Source organism: Echinops telfairi, unplaced genomic scaffold (assembly GCF_000313985.2).
Source record: "Echinops telfairi isolate 266 unplaced genomic scaffold, ASM31398v2 ScPeMD7_7410;HRSCAF=8448, whole genome shotgun sequence".
NCBI classification, from domain to species: domain Eukaryota; kingdom Metazoa; phylum Chordata; class Mammalia; order Afrosoricida; family Tenrecidae; genus Echinops; species Echinops telfairi.
The window spans coordinates 1,420,024-1,439,991 of record NW_022111310.1 but is presented as its reverse complement, the minus strand read 5'-3'; the positions used below and the strand labels follow the sequence as shown (position 1 = coordinate 1,439,991).

At 48.6% G+C, this 19,968-nt stretch overlaps 1 protein-coding gene across 1 annotated transcript in view; it reads right to left on the bottom strand.

Moving 5' to 3' along the window:
- Window positions 1-12,851, bottom strand: part of FRMPD1 (FERM and PDZ domain containing 1) — a 66,938-nt gene extending 54,087 nt beyond the window's left edge. Inside the window, exon 1 of the mRNA XM_004711000.2 lies at window positions 12,810-12,851. The gene's annotated coding sequence lies outside the window, so the exon portion shown is untranslated. The remainder of the gene's footprint in view (window positions 1-12,809) is intronic.
- Window positions 12,852-19,968: the final 7,117 nt, after the last annotated feature.

Sequence of the window (19,968 nt, the reverse complement as noted above, 5' to 3'; positions counted from 1 at the left end):
TGAGGAAAAAAAAGAATATTGGAAAGGGAGTTTTATGAATCCACAAGGGAAAAAAATCAGATATAACTTGATGTATTATTTTATCAGATAATTTTTCTTTCTAACTCTGAAAAAAAGTTCATAGGCAATATTTCTCAACAGAGAAAATAACCAAAAATTAAACTTAATATTAAAAAATGAGAAAATAACCAAAACTACTCAATTCTTTTAATGAAGCAAAATTAGCCTTAAACTTATCATCAGACAGAGTACACTGAAAATTGTATACACACGTCAGTCTTACTCATGAAAAATCACCAAGTTTCTAGATAAGATCCAAGTCAGAAGACGTTAGTAATTCTTAAACCTGGGGAAAGGGTATTTGGAGTTCCAGTGTATCATTCTTTGTGTGTCTGTGCACATTTAAAACGACTACCAACGAAATCAGCTCTATATGACAAGGAGGAGGTATAAGTAAGTAGGAGCCCTGGTGGTGCAGCAGTTACGCATTGGGCTGTGATGCTCCTGGTCGGCAGTTCGAAACCACAAGCAGCTCCTTGGGAGAAAGACTGGGCCTTCTACTCTGTAAACAGTTCTCGTCTCAGAAACCCACAGGGTGGTTAGTCAGCACTGACTCAACAGCAGGGAGAGGTTTTGTTGTTGTTCTATAATTAAGTTGGATTTTTTCCTACAAAACTAAGAAAAGCTCAAAAAGAACTATTAATATATTTATCTCATCAATTAAGAGATAATAAGGTAGATGACCATATTATAAGTGCTGGGGAGATACGACATTATAATTTAATCATATTGTTTGATTTTTAAAAAACCTTAAATGGAGAAATACCAGGTGATTTAACATTTGGGAAAGAAAAATAGAAGCAATCCATTTAAAAAGAAAAAAGAATATTTCAATAATCCTCACACCATTAGAGCTGTTAGCAAGTGCAATACCATGTGAATGAGAAATGCAAGCTATACAAGCAGGAGGACCATTAACACTATCATCCTGCAGGTGGGAGGACTGATCAAACCACTGAAGGTCACACATCAGCTGAACAAAACTGCTCAGTTGTGATGTCTTTAGAGACAATAACAAGTATTGAAAAGAGCTTTATACATTTTTTTTTAAAAAGGACTGGATCTATTCTATAAGGCCCTAAAGTTAACAACTTACCGAAGTTCAAGATGACAATTAAAAAATAATAATTTTGGGGGGCTCGTACAACTCTTATCACAATCCATCCATCCATCCATCCATCCATCCATCCATCCATCCATCCATCCATTATGTCAAGCACATTTGTCCATTTGTTGACATCATCATTCTCAAAACATTTTCTTTCTACTTGAGCCCTTGGTACTTGCTCATTTTTCCCCTCCCTCCCTGCCGTCCCCCCTCACGAACCCTCGATAATGTATAAATTATTATTATTTTGTCATGTCTTACACTGTCCGTTGTCTCCCTTCACCCATTTTTCTGTTGTCCGTCTCTAGGGAGGGGGTTATATGTAGATCCTTGTAATTGGTTCCCCCCTTTCTACCTCCACCCTCCTGGTATCATTACTCTCACCACTGGTCCTGAGGGGTTCATCTGTCCTGGATTCCCTGGGTTTCCAGTTCCTATCTGTACCAGTGTACATCCTCTGGTCCAGCCGGATTTGTAAGGTAGAATTGGGATCAAGATAGTGGGGGGAAGAAGCATCAAAGAACTAGAGGAAAGTTGTATGTTTCATCGTTGCTACACTGTACCCTGACTGGCTCATCTCCTCCTCGTGACCCTTCTGTAAAGGGTGCCCAGTTGCCTATAGATGGGTCTTGAGCCGCCAATCAGCACTCCCCCTCACTCACAACGATTTAATTTTTTTGTTCTGATGATGCCTGATACCTTCAAAACCTCATGATCACACAGGCTGGTGTGCTTCTTCCATGTGGGCTTTTTTGCTTCTGAGCTAGATGGCTGCTTGTTTACCTTCAAGCGTTTAAGACTCCAGATGCTATATCTTTTGAGAACCGGACACCATCAGCTTTCTTCACCACGTTTGCTTATGCACCCATTTGTCTTCAGCAATCATATTGGGGAGGTGAGCACAAGATGGCAAAATTAAAAAAAATCATTTTATTAGGGGCTCATACAACTCATCACAATCCATACATACAATAATTGTGTCCAGCACATTCGTACATATGTTGCCATCATCATTCTCAAAACACCTGCTTTCTACTGGAGCCCTTGGCATCAGCTCCTCATTTTTTCCCCTCTCTCCTCCCCACTGAACCCTTGATAATTTATAAATTATTATTATTTTATCATATCTTACACCATCCGATGCCTCCCTCATCCACTTCTCCGCTGTCCATCCCCCAAGGAGGAGGGTATATGTAGACCTTGTCACAGATGACAAATTCTGACTCACTGAAAGGAACCTTCTCCCTTTGCGTTGTCTTAACATATACACAAGTAGGTAAAACACTATGATGAAGCTCCACAAATCTATTACTAAGCTTTAACAAATACTCACCTTTTGCCTGACATAAAGAATTTTTCATAATCAGAGTTACCCAAAATGCCTTGCACTGCCCTCATGCAATGAGAACTCTTTGCCACTGAGGTGTGTAAGAGAAACAAAGATATAAGCGAGTCAGGGGTCCTGTAGGGAACAGTCAGGATCGAGCAGGGCTAGACACAGACATGTCTGTCAAGCCTGACTTTGGAGGTGAACTGGATCCAGGTTGTGGGTTGTCTGGTACAGATCCTACAGGACGAGGCAGTAAGGGTGAGTTCAACGGATAAATGCTGAATGAATGTCCGAAACACAAAGTGGGGCACAACACTTCTTGGGTAGAACTGCTATACTTCAATGATAAACAATAAATATTTAAAAATATATATACATCTTCCTGTCATGCTTACTATCCAGTAAATACAAGGTCCAAAGACATAAACCAACAGTTGACAGGAGAAAAATTAAAGAAGAAAACAAAACGCAGAGTAAATATCCAGCCTTTCGAACAATGAGAAAAACAAACGACCAAACTAGCATTTTCTCTGACACGAACATCAATGAAAGTGCTCATGCTTCCGGGCCTTCTGCCTTGACATGTGTGTCTTCCTCCAGTCTCTCAGGACACATCATAGGTTCCCAAAACTACTTGGCCTATAATCCCATTTCAGAAAAAAAAAGTATTCAGCGCCCCACTAGCAATGAAAACCGTTTATATTCTGACCCATCATCCAGGATAAAGTGTGGTTAACTGCTTGGGAAACACTGGGCAGCATCTACTCATCCTCTGTCTTAGATTCTAGTCCTGCTGTGGCTTGAATCATCAGAAATGGATGTTCTCAGAACAGGAGCTAGAAGTCTGAATTCAGGGCACCTGCTCTATGGAAAGGCACAGGCAGGTCAACTGGCAGTCTACTTTCTGAGATGGGAGGGAGGAAGGAGCAAGTTACCTAGCAGCTGACAAAAATGGAGTTTCTTTTGTTAGTCTGCCTCAGGATGACCCATGCCAAATTTGTTGCGGCCAAAGTTTGAAGTCTTAAAAATGTATCTTGCCATAAAAAGTAATGAAGTCCTGATATCCATGCTGCAACATGTAGGCGCCTTGAAAAGAGCGAACTAAAGAATCCAGCCCCCAAGGCTCTACACTGCCTTAGTTTCACAGCTAAACACAAAGCCACATATTGTTTTAGTCCCCGGTTGTTGTTAAAACAGAAATACCAAAAGCGGTGGCTTTAACGAACAGAAATGTATTTTCTCACAGCTTCTACAGGAACCACTTACTCAACTCACTCTCACGGAGGGCATTCCGACTCACCGCAACCCTGCAGGGCAGAGTAGAACTGTCCCTGCGGGTTTCCGAGACTCTAAGTCTTTACAGGAACGGGAAATGTCATCTTTTCCCCAAGGAGCCGCGGGTGGCTTCAAACTGCAGACCTTGTAGTTAGCAGGCCCACACTTAACTACTACAGCAGGGGGTGTTCTGTTTAGGAGGCTGAAAGTCCGGATTCAGGGCACCGGCTTTCGCTCTCTCCTTACCTCTCCCTCGCTGTTGGCTGGTGGGAAACCCTTGTCTCAGCCTTGGTAGTTGGAAATCCTCAGAGGGCTTGAGTCTTCCTCCTGTGTCTGGATTTTCCGGGGGCCTGCTCTGCTCTCTTCAGGAGTCCTGGTGGCAGAATGGGTCTGTGTTGGGCTGCTGACCCAAGGTCAGCCAGTCCTTGGAAAAAGATGGGGCTTTCAACTCCGATAAGGAGTTACACGCTCGGAAACTCTCCGAGAGCAACTTGACCCTGCCCAGTAGGGTTGGGATGAGTCAGCCTCAACTTGAAGTCAGTGATGTTTGAGTGTCTTGGTTTGGAATCTGCTCTTTTAGATCGCAAAAGTGATTGGTTTCAGCCACACCCTACGGCCTCATTGACACAACAAAGACAAGACTACTCCCTTTTAGGTCAGGCGGCATCCTGTTGCCTTCAAAATGTGTCCAATCCGTAGTGACCCAATGGGACACCGGGTTCTCAGAAGCAGCCTGCCACAACGGGTTCTTGCTGGAGCAGCTGGTGAGTTTGAACCATCGGCCTCTTGGTTGGCAGCCAAGTGCTATAATCACTGTGCCACCAGAACTACACCAGTGGTCCCCGGACTTTGATACATGTTAGAATCACCTAGGGAGTTTTTAAAATGTCCAGGTCACACAAGTAGCCAGATGCTGAACTCACCTACCACCAGGGCTCCTGACAGGTATAAGCAACTGTTAGGTAGGTGAGCAAAGGGCTGGGAATGTCCGTTAACGCATGCCCAGAGGGCCAAGCTACGGGAACAAAGGAGTGGCGCACTACACATGCCCAATTCAGCCAATGGGGTCCATCAGGGGTCTTCCACCACGCCTCCCTGTGGAATCCTTGATAAGCCAGAAGCCCGGAGGGTGGAGGGGGGTAGAGAGAGAGAGAGAGAGAGACAGAACTTTGGCGCAGAGAGCTTTGGCAGGACTTTGGGATACTTTTGCGTAACGCTGAGCAGCTTCCAACCAGGCCGCATGTTCGGGAGGAGCCCCACGGGTGCCAGGTAAACCTGAAACTTCTTCTAACTTTCATAAAACTCACTTGGATCACGAGCCAGGCTTCGGTGTGAATTCTTTCTATCGGGAGCCAAGGACCGAGGTATATCTAGCTACAGAGAGATCTAACACAACGACAAAGGGAAACACACAGGCCCACTGCCATGGGGGCAATTTCAGCTCAGAGTGTCTCTACAGGACAGAGTAGAACTGCCCTGCGGGTGTCCGATCCTTATGGAACTAGAAGGCCTCCGCCTTCTCCCTAGGAGCACCTGGTGGTTTTGAACTGCTGGCCTTGCAGTTAGCAGTCCCAGAAATAATCATAAAATTAAAGGACATGGTGAAATGGCACCAACCCTACAGTTACCTACTTTATGGGAGTGGCCTGCCTCATCTTTCTCCCTCAGAGGTGGTGGGTTCCCATTGCTGACCTTGGGGTTCTAGCCCAACACATAACTATCCACATGATTAGGGTCTTTAAAACCCAGAGCAGGGGTTCTCTAACACTCCTAGCCTTGGACACATCTGGGACTCTGGGTGAAGCTCAAATCCTGGGGCTCCCAGAGATTCAGATTCATTCCATCTGGTGTGAGGCCCAAGAATTCACATTTCTAACAAATTCCCAGATGATGTTCAATTGCTCATCTTAATCCTAGGACTAGACATTCAGCACCATGGCTCCAGAAAAAAAAAATCCCAGGAAATGTTTAAAAGAGCAGTAAACTCGTCACGAGACCCGGATTCTCCTCCTGGATTTGTCACTACATAAGCCTAGAATTGCATCAATTACCAAACTTCGGGTTCCCTCCTTTATCTTCTTATAAATTAATTGGGATTAATACATACATTGAATCATTCCATCGTTCAATCACGGCCAGCAGAATTGCACGTTTGCTGCCACAATCAGTTTCCAAACATCCTTTTTCTATATGGGCCCCTTGACGTCATCATCACCCCTTCACCTCGTTGACTTTCTCTCAAGTACTTTTCTAACTATCCAACTGTATCATTTCATCATTTCTCTGCTCAAACCCTCCAGGGTGGCCCATTCCTAAAATCCAACTTCTTTCCAGCTGTCCAACTCCATCTTCCACCAATCCCCACAAAGACCCAACAGCTATGGGGGTGAAGGAGACGGAAGAGTTCACCTCTAGCATTTCCTATGTCCTAGGACAACCCCATGTCCTAGGAATCCATCACTGCATTTTGAGGACAAAGAAATGAAAGCTTGGTTGTCAGGCTAAAGAACTTCCTTACAGGGGCTGAGGGGGATTTTCTGAGAGGTCTGGGGATGTAGACAGGAGCAAGAGCCTATCCTTTGGTATTTATCTATTCCAATGCTTATCTTTCCATCACAACCACCCCAGGCAGCCGTTCCAGTGCCCCCATTCAAGAACTCACTCTGTAGGATCCATTCAAAACAAACCCAAACCTCCACTCAGTGCCATAGAACAGATTCTGGACGCATAGGACCCATTTAATTCCTATAACTCCAAGTCACACCCACTGTCACGGAGCTGATTCCGACTCACAGCAACTCTCTGTCGGGTTCAGGTGGTTTACATGTCTTTCTGGGAGCAGGCAGCCTCATCTTTCTCCTGTGGGTTGGCTGATGGGTTCGAACCACCAACCTTGCACTTACCAGCCCAACGATTATCCAACAGCATAACCATGAAAACTCAGCTCTACTTCTACGACATCCAGGATGGTTCCTTGGTCTACCATGTTCCACCCAATCACAGTCTTGCTGTCTAGAGTCTCCCTTCCCCACCTGGCCCAGGGCTCCCACTCTGCAGTCACTCTGCAGTCAGTGTCTTCTCACCAGGCATGGCCTTGGGCTTTGTTTAATTCCCTTAGGCAGCAAACTCCCTGAAGGTTGAAGAAAGGTCTCTTGATTATTTGCAATTCTTGTAGGGTCTAGCAGGCGGCCTAGAGCTCAACCAAGGTTTACTAAATAAATTGAAGCTGGTTAAGTCTGGAATGCTATGATAAAATCAGAACATCAGGGTAATACGCAGATTCAATTCTTGACTATTCTAAATCAAGAGAAAATACTATTGGCAAACATTTTAGGGAAGCTCATATTTCCATTTCGAATGTCAATCAGTTGTTGTTGCCTTGGTTCATTAGTGATTACAGCTCAGTGAGTGATAATGAGCTAGAGTCTCGCATCTGCACGGATTTCCCAAAGAGAATTCAGGTTAAGAGAAGACTTGATGGATAGGGCAACTGTCAGCAGGATGCCATAAAGGAATTTCAGATCTCTCTACCAGTCCAAGAGCCTTGCGGGACAGTGGTTAAAGAGCTCCACTGCTACGTGAAAGGTCAGCAGTTCGAATTCACCAACTGTTCCATCAGAAAAGCTGTCAGTCTGCTTCCATAAAGATTTATAGCTTGGAAACCCCGGGGGAGGGGGGCAGTTCTCCTCGGTCCTGTAGGGCTGCTGAGTCTGATTCAGCTTGATGGTCTTGGGTGAGCTTTGTCTCCCTTCTCAGAGAGCACGGTCAACCCAGGCCTTGATATTTTGACTTCAGAAGGCATTTTACCTGTGATCATGAGCAGTCGAGAGAAAGCACCAAGAGAGAGTTGTCATTCTTATTTGGGGACACCACACCACACAGCATCCCTGTTCCACTTCTAGTCACCGCTCTCTCCAGGGGAAACATCTCTTTTTCGTTGTTGTAATAAAAATTAAAAAGCCAGAGAAGAGACGGACTCTGTACCAAACCTGTGGCTCACAGCTTCTAAGTACTTCGATCACCTACAGGAGCTCTGGTCCCCAGCGCTTTGTCCCTGCTCATCTTGCACCCAGCAGAAAGCAGCCGCAGGAAGAGGCTCCTGGGAAAGTCCCTTGGCTCACCACCCCCTCCGGGTAGCAGTTCCCAAAGGATGGCTGACCCCAACTGCCCTAACAGCCTCTGCCATGTCTGCAATCTGCAGGACCGCCATACCTGCGGCACACACATTGCATAAAGAAAGACTTCTATGAGATGGTACTTACAACTTGACTTCACCCTTGGTTATACTATTAATTAAATCATAGGTTGGATCATATTCAGACCCAAACTCACTGTCACCTCGCTGACTGATCGTGAGCCGCCCTCTAGGGCAGGGGAGCCCACTCTGTGGGTTTCCAAGGTGGCGTCTCCTCTTGTTGCAAGTGCCTTGAAGCTGAGTCTGACCTAAGAGTGTCCTCGTGCACGCACAACAGAATGCGGCACTGCGGGCCGTGGGCCATCCTCACCATGGTCCCTCATTCGAGCCCCCTGTTGCAGCCACTGTGCCCATTCACCGCCTCCTCCTCTCTCTGCTGACCCTCTCTGTGACGAAGCATGATGTCCATCTCCAGGGACTGGTCTCTCCTCATGACATGTCCAGAGCCTATGAAATCAAGTCTCGCCATCCTCACTCCTACAGCACTCTGAATTCTTTCCCCTACAGACTTGTTGGTTCTTCTGGCTCGTCATGGTTTTGAGAGAGAGGAGCTGGAGTGCCCTGAGTCAGAGTGACAGATCGAGGCCTGGTATGGGAAGCACTGGGAGCCACTGCGCATCTGGAAGGAGGACCTCAACAGCCTGGGACAATCTCGTCTTCAGCCTGCAGGCATCAGAGCCCTGGGCGGATTCTAAACTCCAAGGTCATCAGATCCAAGCCTCTCTGTGCTGACCTTTGCACGCGTACTTCCTTGTCCGTGTCCAGGCAACACCCAGCTGAGGGGACAGCAAGACCGGGTTTGTGACTGGATATGAAAAATGGGAGCAGTCCTAGGATTACCCGGAGATGCAGGCAGGTTTCGTGTACCCCGCACCTGATAAAAACCCCTAAACACCGTTCATTCAGGGCAACTCACTCTAGTCCCTACCTGCTGCGTCAGGTGATTTTCGTTCCTTTCCAAATGAATGCTGCTTTCCACATATATCAACTCGGATAGGTTTTATATTAACAGGTTATGAATTCTTATACTATTTGTGGTCGTTACATAATCTGTTGTCAATTTGGGACTTAAGAGTGAAGGGGTGGAGTTTAGCCTGTCAATCAGGTTGCAGCTTGATGACCTCATTTGGAGGGGCTAAGGAGAGAAATAGCTCGCTAGAGGGAGGACACTGGCTCAGGAGAAGCCACATGAAGCTAGCTACCCTGATGCAGCCAGAACCCTGGGAGCTGGAAAGCTAAGTGGAGACCCTGCCAGCACTGAGATACTTACAACTCCACTGGATCCACAATACTTCCCATCCACTGGCCTGTGACCTTCCTGCATTCAGTGTCATTGCATGTGTTATGTGAGTCTGAAAAGGTCTTTATAGATTGGTATTGGTATCGGATATATGAGCTAATATCAGACTATGGACTTCATCTGCACTGGGCTGGGATGTTTTCTCAATAGTCAACTGCTTTCTTCTTTTTTTTTTTTAAGTCATTTTATTGGGGGCTCATACAATGAACTGCTTTCTTAATGTACAAGTACCCTTTCTATAACACTCCCTCGTATGCATATGTGTGACCATGAATTTGTTTCTCTAGTCTTCCCGGACTAACACAGGAGCCCTCCTCCAAACTTGATGCTGTGCTCCTTCCTCTCCACAGAATCCAGTTTGTAGGGTTATTTGTTCAGCACACAAATCAAATAAACACGGTGCAAGGATCCAACCCAAACACACATCTCTCCTGATTTCAAATCACTCAGTATCCCCATGTGCCGTCCTACAGACTGCCCCTTGGTCTCTGCAGAGATGCCCCATGAGCACACTTCGGTGTTCTGGAATTCCCACTCTTCCCAATGGTATCCAGATTTTTCTAGGATCCACACAGTCAAACGCCTTGGCAGAGTCCGTGAAACACAGGTCAACATCATTCTGGTTTTATTCTCTGCTGTATACATTCAAATTAATAGACAACTATTAAATTAAAAGACAAACAAAAGTTCATTCATGTACCACCTTTAGTCATCATGGGGCCTACCTAATTTGCAGACAGACACAGCTTTGGGAAACACTGGCTCAAGCCACTGTCATGCTTAAGGGGATTTCATGTCTGCGTAAGGGGATTCGACGTCTCATAAGAAGTGCTTGGACCTTCTCTGGCTGCATACTCGTGCAGAAGGCCTGTGCTCGGCCCTCTAGGAAACACAGGGCAGCGGGGCAGCGGTCAGCACTGCAGCGGCAGCAGGCTGTGCGTTTGTTCTTGCCGGCTATATCGGCACAGGGACCCGGGCCACTCCCAGGAGAAAGCTAGAGGTTCATCACCCCCCCTACCCAATGGACGGTGAGCCCTGGAGAGGTTGTGGGAAAAGGCAGACACTAACTCCGATCAGAGTGGCGATGCTCCCCGCAAGGCCTCGTCTCCCCACGGCGGTCCTGGCCAGGGCCTCTTTAGTAGCCTCAAAGATGGATGTGACACTGCTGGCTCAGCGGGGTGGCTGAACCCAACGCAGACACCGAGCATGGGGCAAAAGCCCTTCAGTCAAGTCCCTGCTCTGCTACCAGCTGGATACATGGCTCCAGTCAAGTCCCTCCCTTCTCAGTCTTCCTTTCCTTAGCCGTAAAGATGATCTCCAAGCCCGTTCAAATCCTAAACTTCTCCAGCTTTCAGCAAACGACTGCTGCCAGAGGCCCTAGGACCCCCGGTCTCTTCCTCAGTGTCCTCCAGTGCCCCGCTCCCTCACCTGTCACCCTGGGCGGGCGATCCTGCGCTGATGCCCGCAGATGACTCAGGCCTGTCCTCCAGGAGCGCCAACAGAGTGGACAGCAAGGCCTCCCAGAGGCTCTGGAGGACAGTGGGATAAGCAAGACCCGCTTCTCGCCCTCAAGTCGTCTGCAGTTCCCTGGGAGCCACGGGGAGAAACGCCGAATGAAAACGCAGGGCCGAATGGAGAAGTGATCTGCCAGCGATATGAGCAAGAGGGGGCGAGGTCGTTGCATCACTCACTGCAGCTTTCCATGCACTCCCCCCAAAACCACGCTCGCTGCCACCGAGGCCACGCCGACTCATGGCGACCCTGTAGGACTGGGCAGAACTGCCCCTGTGGGTTTTTGAGACCGTGACTCTGTGGAGGGCCCATCTTTCTCCCAATGCACTCCCATGAGCACGATGGCCACACCCTGCTTCCATGGCGAGCACTAGGCGCAAAGTCCTTCCTTAGTGATCAACTCAATTTTTACTAACCGTGTGCCAGCCAGGTGTCGCTGGACATGTAGCTGAAGCGCCTTGGGCTGTGCCAAAACCGGTCTGGCCTCACCATCTCCCAGTACATTTGAGAACACACGAGGGGGCCGGAAAAGCTTCACAGACAAATGCAATCAAGAGAGCGGAATTTTCCCACGAACGTTTGGATGCGCCCTCCTCTACGGTGCATCACCAGAATGTGTGGCCTGAAGGACATCCTGGGCCTCCCCGAAACCCGGGCAGCGGACCACTGCCCTCCCACCAAGGTGATTTACAATAAAGGCTGAACCAGTCCACTATAAGAAAAGAGAAGATTCTCAATAATGGTATTTGTTATATCATTATTATTAATTCACGCTATGCACTTGTCTATATTTTTACTTACTATTTTATCTATGCTCCTTTGGTTTTCCTAACAGAATTCCTAGAGTGTCCACAGTCCTGGCTATTGATCAGCGTGCTGTTGAATGAATCAGTCGATCAACTGGGAATTGGAATGAGAGAGAGAAAAAAGGCACCTACAATCCCCAGGTTTGCGGTTCGGTTCACGTCAATGGGGTATAGCTGTTCCTCTCTTTCACCGAGAAGGACAAGGTTTGAGGGGAGGAGGAAGCATTTTGTTGGGAATAGCAGAATTTGAGGGGCCTGAGGGCCACCCACAAGAGGGTTGGAGCTAAAAGTGAAACAGAGACCACGAGAGAGTCCTGGGGCTGTAAAGGGTTACCAATTGAACTGCTCACCACAAGCTCAGAAGTTCAAACCCACCACTCACCCCATGGGAGAAAGATGAGGCTCTCTGCTCCCAAAAAGATATTCTAGTCTTGGAAAGTCACAAGGTCAGTTCTGCTCTGTCCCTTAGGTCACTCTGAGTCAGAATCAATTGATGTCAGCAAGTTTCAGGACCACAACAATGAATGGGGACCCAGGGAAACACTGGCTATCAAAATTACTGGGATGGGGAGGAGGAGGAGTCTTTATATGACACGGATGCCTAGGTTCCACCTCCCACCTCCCCAAGATGCAGCCTGTGTCCGAGGTGGGGCCCAAGCAGGGTTTGTTCAAGAAATCCTTTGCCGTTGCGATGTAGGTTTAAGGAAGGACACCACCAGGGTGGAGTGAGGCAGGGCTAAGTACAGAATGAACATGCTGTGGGCGGGACCATCATTTCAAAGGTGGAAGAAGAAACTGAACCACGAAAGAATCAGAGAAGAAATGGTTCCAGAGGGCTGAGGGCAGCCAGAGAGGCTGGGGAGAAGAGTTAGGGTTGGAAAGTCATGTCATTGTTTGGGCAGCTCCTCAGTAAGCGAAGCACAGACTTGCCAAGCCCACATCAAGCACATCATAGTCAAGTCCTTCCTCTAGAACAAGGGAAAACGGTCCCACAGGGCGTCCATCCTAAGCCACAAATCTTGATGGAAGCAGCATGCCACGTGATCCTCCGGCAGGAGCAGCTGGTGCATTGGATCCACCAACCTTTCAGTTAGCCCTTCCTCACGGTGCCATCGGTGCGCGTTAGAATGGCCATGTGGCCCAGCAACTCCATGCCCGGGCACAGATCCCCAAACAACTGCAAACAGGTGTTCGAGTAAAAACTTGAACGCCACTGTTCATACCTGTGCTGCTCACAAGGACCGAGAGGTGGAGACCACGCGAACATCCATCAGCTGATGAACTGGTCAACACGTGGTAGCGTGTCTGCACCACGGAGCAGTGTCAGCTATGAAAAGAAACAAAGGACTGATACACATGACCCCGGGGGCAAATCTTGGAAACATCAGGTTACATACATGGAGCCAGACACCACGGGGCACATGTCTATGCAATCCCCCCAATAAGCCAATCTGTGGACAGGCCACAGATTTGTTCCAGTCGACAGAGCTGAAGAGAGGGAGGAATGGGGAGTGGTTGTGTCCCGGGTCCCGGGCTTCCTTTTCAGGTAATGGACTCGATAGAGGTGAAGGATGCACAACACTGTGGATAGACTTCATGGCACGAAATTGAACCCCCCAAAAGGAGTGTGTGGCCAACTACGCCACAACACAGCCAAGACAGCAACGCGACGCATCACGTAGAAGGTTCATCGGCTTGGCAACTGGAGTTGTATGAGAGCTGAATGCTGAGCACCAGGTCTGAGGACGGGCACGGTTTCCAGTGGGAGCCCTAACTCCATGTTGAGTCTCCATACAGAGGCAGCCTCCATTGAGCTCCTTCTGACCAGGGACCAAGATTATAAAGCGTTTGGCTCTCAGGCAGAGTGAGTTTGTTCCTATTCCGCTGGGCTTCCAGGAGGGACAATCTAACCATGAGGAACTTGCTGCTCCATGGGAGAAAGCGGAGGTTTTCCACCCCCATAACAATGGAGTCTTAGGAACCCGCAGAGCAGTTCTACCCTGTCCCACAGGGTCCCCTGAGTGGGCATCAACTGCACGGCAGAGAGCTTGAGTTCCTGGTTTTTCTAAAACAGAACCTTCATGAGAACACGTTCGCTCTGGTGCGGCCTGCTCCTCCCTCCCTCCCTCCCTCCCCCAAAAGGACTGGGGCTAATCTGGAAGCCCGTGTGGCCCGTTCCAGCTCTGAGATGGTGAGATCCCAGGTTCTCCAGTGGTCCCTGCCATTCAGTGAAGCGTTTTCCCTCTCCATTGATGTGTCGCCTGTTACAAATGTCCTGAATCTGGTAAGAACAAATTTTCTTGACAACCATCTGGGCCTAATTCAACAAAATCGAGGAGTGTGAACTCCACGGCTAGATTTGTTTGGTTTTTTTTTTACTATCAAGTGAGTCATGCCAACTCATTTGCAAGAGCCTCTGGATATGTTTGATAAAACAAGCACAAAAACAAAGCCCACGGTGATGACAGGGCTTGGGAAAGGCAGACCCAGGCCCCTCCGAGCTGCCCACATGAAGCTATTCACCACCTCATGGACTGATACTTGGCTCTGTGTGTCTGTGTCCGAGAAAGGAAGGTAGGATTTCAAGCCTACTATGCTACAAGCCAGTGACCACTGAGCCAGCAGCACAGGCACCAAGCAGGGCCCAAGGCATGCTTCCCAGAGCTCTGGTCCCGGGACCCCTGACCTTGAGCTCTGCCTTGGCCAGACCTTGAGGCTTTATCTGAAGTTCTCTCCCTTCCCTGGTACTGGTCATGGGCATGGAGATCCCAGTCACTGCATTTTGCAAGTCCAGTCCTACGTCGAGAGGCCCTGATAGCACAGTGGTGAAGCACGTGGTTGTTAACCGAAAGGTCTGCAGTTCAAACCCATCAAGCTCTCTGCAAGAGGAAGACACACCAATCTGTAAAGATTCAGCCTTGGTCACCCTGTGGGGCAGTTCTACCCATCCATAGAGAGTCACTAGGAGTCAGAATTGACTTGACAACTACAGGGGGCAGGGGAGGGTGGCGACATATCAAGTCAAGGGATCTGGTTCAAAACTCAAGGCAATTTGGCAAATTGATATCATAGTGTCCTTCTTGCCCTGGCAGAGAGGACTGAGGTGAACCAGACGTGGCCTGTGCCTTTGTGTTCATTGTCTGCTAGAGAACATAGAACTTACCAGTAAGCAGAGCGTAGGGCCCATCAGAAAGAGGTGTCTAAAAGGCTCCCTGGGATTTAGGGACTAGCTCCTGCCTGCTGGTGGGGCAGCGTATGCCTTGCCCATCTCTGCACAGGGCTTGGGAAAGGCTGATGGTTGTCAGACAGCCAAGAACACCGGGTGCTGCCTGCCAATCAGGACCCTGTGCTCCGGTTCAGGCAAGCTGCCCACTCTGGCTGTCTTAATTAAAGCCTAATTAAGCATTCTGCCTAGAAACCTCCTGTGGAACTGCCCGGTTCACAGCCAACGATTCAGAGAATCGGGTCAGCCATGAGGAAGTGGCAGCCCTTAGGCGAGGCGCCCCACACTGTGCCTGTCTGCCAATGCAAACCAGAGATCCCTGAAAACCGCAGGGCCAGAACACCAGAAACGAAGCCCTAATTAAGCCTTCTGCCCTCTGACCCTGACCTCAGGAGAGAACAGTGTCCACTTTGCGTCACCCCACTTTAAAAGGACGTCGAGATGGCCATGGCTGAGAGTGCTGCCTAAGGATAGAATTCAGAAGAGGGATGCTCACTGAGACAGGAACCCTGAAGATGAAGCGCGAAGCAGCTGACAGAAGTGCTCCTCTTACGGCAGACAACGTTCAAGAAAACCCATGTGCTTTCATGAACGCCACAGGTACGGCTGTGCCTGTCCTCGGGGAGCACGCTTGCAACAGTGTGCCTGGGGCAGTCAGGCAAGGAACCCTATGTCACCCCTTTGACCAGAGGAAGCTGGGTGTGGCAGCTACATCATCTACTGTCAACTCAAGGAAGGGGTGCAGTCTAGCCTGTCAATCAGGTCATAGCCTGTGGTATGAGGTGGGGTGAGCCAGCCCCCCACCACTAATCACGGGTTCAGTAAGCACAATTGTACGGTTGAGATATATAAATACTATATTAAAGTCATCAAGAGCATGAGTGATATTAGAGAGTCAAACAATGGAGTCAGACACATTTCATAGTAGCACTGCTCACCTCAGGCCCGCTTGGTGGTTCACGTGGAGAGAGGGGGAAGGGAAGGAGGATAAAGGGAAAGGGAACAAGGGAGGAGAGGGAGCTGATGAGAGGTCAAGGGAGGAGCCGAGAAAGAGTGGGTGAGAGCTCTCTATTGGTAACCCAGGCCTAATATACCTTTGGGGGTGTGCAAGCCCACTCATTACAGGTAAAAACATACGTCACAGGAAGGGGTTGCACTATAGGTTATACAGCAATGAGAGGGGGTGGTCTAGGGACATACATGCAATAGGTAGAGGAGGGATTGGGGATATACATGTGACAAGATGGGCGGATCCTAAATTTAGGATAGCAGCTTAACTTTGACCTGCTCTCTGGATCTCCATAGGAACCATTATCAGTAGGGTGTAAACCCCACCTACAGGAACCAAATTGCTGACTGCAGACCTGTCCATGGTCCTTAACAGCAGGGAGTGGGGCCTACCATAGTCTGGTAACTGACTGTCTTCAGGGAAGATGTCTGTAAGCATCTGACCTCCCCCCACAATAGCCAATGAAGCTTCTGTGTGGTTAAGGCTTTGTCCTGAGGATTCTGAGAATTCCTGTTTTCCTCCCTGGAGGCAGGACACACACTCTCTCTGTGAGACATTCCTGTTGGAGCCAGAGCCAGAGGCCTGGAGTTGGAGGAGACACGTGGAGACCCACGCCAGCCCTGAGATGCTTCCACTGCCACTGGATCCACAAGACTTTCCACCCACTGACCTGTGATCTTCCAGCATTTGGCATTCATTACATGTGTTGTGTGAGTCTGAAGAGGAATTTATAGACAAGGATCAGACATATGGGCTAATATCAGACTTAAGGACTTGATCTGGACTAGGCTGGGATGTTTTCTTAACATTCACTTACTCTTTGATATAAAGCTCTTTCTCATACACATATGAGTGTCTCTGGATTTGTTTCTCTCGTCCACCCAGATGAACACACTGGGTTCTGGTGGTCCATTCTTTTCATTTCCATTTGAGTCCCCACTGTTCTTGTGTAGCAATTCTCCCTCCTGTAAAGGATAGGGCGAGACCATCTCAGAAGAGAGTCAACGTTTTGAGGGTTGAAGCCGAGGTGCCCTGGGGAGTGGCAACGTGGCAGGCAAAGACACACCAGCCTGAGCTTCAGCAGGGGCGGAACTTATTTTGACCTTGCCACTGTCCTTGTGTGACCAAGTCCTTCCTCCTTCCTGAACCTCCATTTCCACCTCTAGATCTGGAAGAGATGCTCACGTCCCTGCCAGCTGCGATGATCCCATGATGCTGACTAGTGATGAGGTCACAAGTCTAAGGTTCTCTCCTGTGACAGACAGTCACCAGTCTGCACCACGTACACCTGTGACTGGATGGCACGCCCATCATTTAATGAACCACCACCTGACTTCTCTGATCCAGAGCCCAGGCCTGCATCGGAGAGTCTTCGCACCTCCCCCTCAAATCCAGCCACTCTCCCTGCGAATGAGCCCTCTTCTATCTCTCTCAAGTCTCCACTTCTTTCTGACCCCACTGCCATCTCACACGTCTGGGCTAGCGTGGCCCCTTCCTGCGGCAGCTGGTCTCCCTTCCTTCAGTCTTGCTCACCCCAGTCCATGTGCCTGGCCACAGAGATGGTTCAGAGAGATTTTTCTAAGATGCAAACCAGATTACATCACTCCCTTGCATAGAACTCTAGGACACAGAGGGTGTTATTCTGGACTGATAGAAAGTGTTGGAACTACTGAGAGATGGTAGTTGTACCATAGTGTGACGGTACTTAAGGGGCACTGACCTCTACGCTTTAAAGAGATTACTTGTATGTTATATAAAATGTACCTCCATTTTGAAAGTTTTTAAAAAATAGCTTCGTGGTATCACCTATACCTTCCAGGGTCCTTACTGTGAACTCTGGAGTCAGACCTCCTTGGATCATAACCCAATTGTTCCATGTATTAATTAGACCGTGGGACTGTGAGTAGGCTACTTAAGAGTTGGCCTCTGCTTCCCCTGCGGTCAAATACTCATAACAACAGTGCCTGCTGCAGAAGGCCATTATGAGGATCGAGGAGCCAATGCACGTCAAAGTCTTAGAACAGAGCTGGCATTTGATGGAGCTTCAGAAAGTTCATGGAAAACTTCGATGATCTTTTAACTCCATTTTCCCATCATTTTTTTTAAAGCCCCCTGGTATAAGAACTCCATAAATGTTGGTAGGCACCATCAAGTTGGTTCTAGTTCAAGGCAACTTTCTGTGCAACAGAACCAAACGCTTCTTGGTCCTGCACCAGCCCCACATCTGTGTGATGGCTGAGTTCGTGTTGCAGAATCGATGTCCATCCATCTCACGGTAGGGCTCCCTTTGATCCACTGCCCGTCCACTGTACCAAGCATGACGGCCTTTTCCAGGGATGGGTCTCTCCTGACACGTCCAAAGTACTTAAGATAAAGTATCACATCCTCACCTGTAAGGAGCACTCTGGCTGTACTTTATCCAAGACCGATTTTCTTGTTCTTCTGAAAGTCCACGGTACTTGCAATCTTCGACCCCAGAACCCTAATTCGAATGCACTGATTCTTCTTCAGGCTTTCTTACTCAGTGTCCAACTTTCACATGCATGTGAGGCGACTGAAAACACCACAGCTTGGGCCAGGTGTGCCTTAGTTCTCCAAATGACCTCCTCGCTCTTCAACATAGTCAAGAGGTCTTTTGCAGCCGATCTGCCCAATGCAATACATCATTTGATGTCTTGCCTGCTGCTTCCATGAGCCCTGATGACGGATGCGAAAACGAGGAAATCCGTGACACCTCCCATCTTTCCTCCATTTATTGTGATGCTATCTGCTGGTCCAGTTGTGGGGATTTGGGTTTTCGTCACATTGAGATGTAATCCAAATGGAAGGCTGCAGCCCTTGATCTTCATCAGCAAGTGCTCCAAATCCTCCTCGCTTTTCACACGCAAGGTCATCGTCTGCATATCGCAGCAGCGTGCTGGTGAGCCTTCCTCCAATCCTGATGCTGGTTCCTCTTCCTGGGATCCATCTTTCCTGACTACTTGCTCGGCCTATGGACTGAACAAGTGTGGTGAGAGGACACAGTCCTGGATAAAATCTGGTGGTCTTCCCCGGTTCTGTTTGAATCACGCTCTCTCGGTCCATGTACAGATTCTGTGTGCGCACAACAAAGGGCTCTGGATTCTCTCATCTTCTCAATGTGACCCCTGCTGGGTGACGGCCGTCACAGTCAAACGCCTTTGCACAGTCAACAAAGCACAAGTAAACAGCTTGCTGGAATTCTCTGCTTTCCACCAAGTCCGCCTGACAACGCAGTGATGTCCGTGTGCCATCTCTTCCTCCGGCGCTGCTATTACTATGCTTAGGTGTCCTGAGCCTCACCCACCTCTCCATCTTCTTCACTTGCCTCTATGGCACCGCTCCCCACCTCCCAGGAGGCTCCAGCCCTTCCTGCTGGGCTTGTGCGGGTGTCATTTCATTGTCTGGGACACTCTTCCAGCTCCTCCTGGGCTGGCGTCCCCAAATGACTTTGCATTAGTGCTTTCTGTAGATATAATTCACATCCTACACAAAGGCACCTACTTCAAGTATTTGAGTCAGAGGTTTTTAGTATAGTCAAAGAGTTGTGCACCCATCCCATAATCAATTGCACATTTCATTACCACCACCACCACTCAAGGAGCCCTGGTAGCATAGTGGTTACTCACTGGGCTGCTAACTGTAAGGTTAGATGTTTGAAACCACCAGCCATGCCACGGGCGAAAGGCGAGTTTCCCCACTGCTGTAAAGAGTTACAGCCTTGGAAACCCACAAGGGCACTTGCACCTGCCCCGTAGGGTTGCGGTGAGGCGCAAGCAACATGATGGCAGTGGCCCTGATTTTGACCACCATCCAAAACAAAACCGAGCCCTGCACTCATTGGCAGTCACTCCCCATTTTCCACCACGCAGCCCAACCCTAAGGTTAGGTTAGCTCCGTTCCAACTCATAGTGACCTTCTTTTAGACAACAAAGAAACAGTGCCCGGTCCCGTGCCCTCCTCACGAACCTACTCCAGTGATGTTTAGACCTGTTTATATCCCGCTTGTTACATTTTCTCTGACCATCAACTCTGGGTCAGGTGCTCCCAGAGCATTCCGTATTCTCGCCCTCTCGGAACTATAGTGGACGAGTCACTTATATACATATGTAGACGTATACGTATGCCCTGC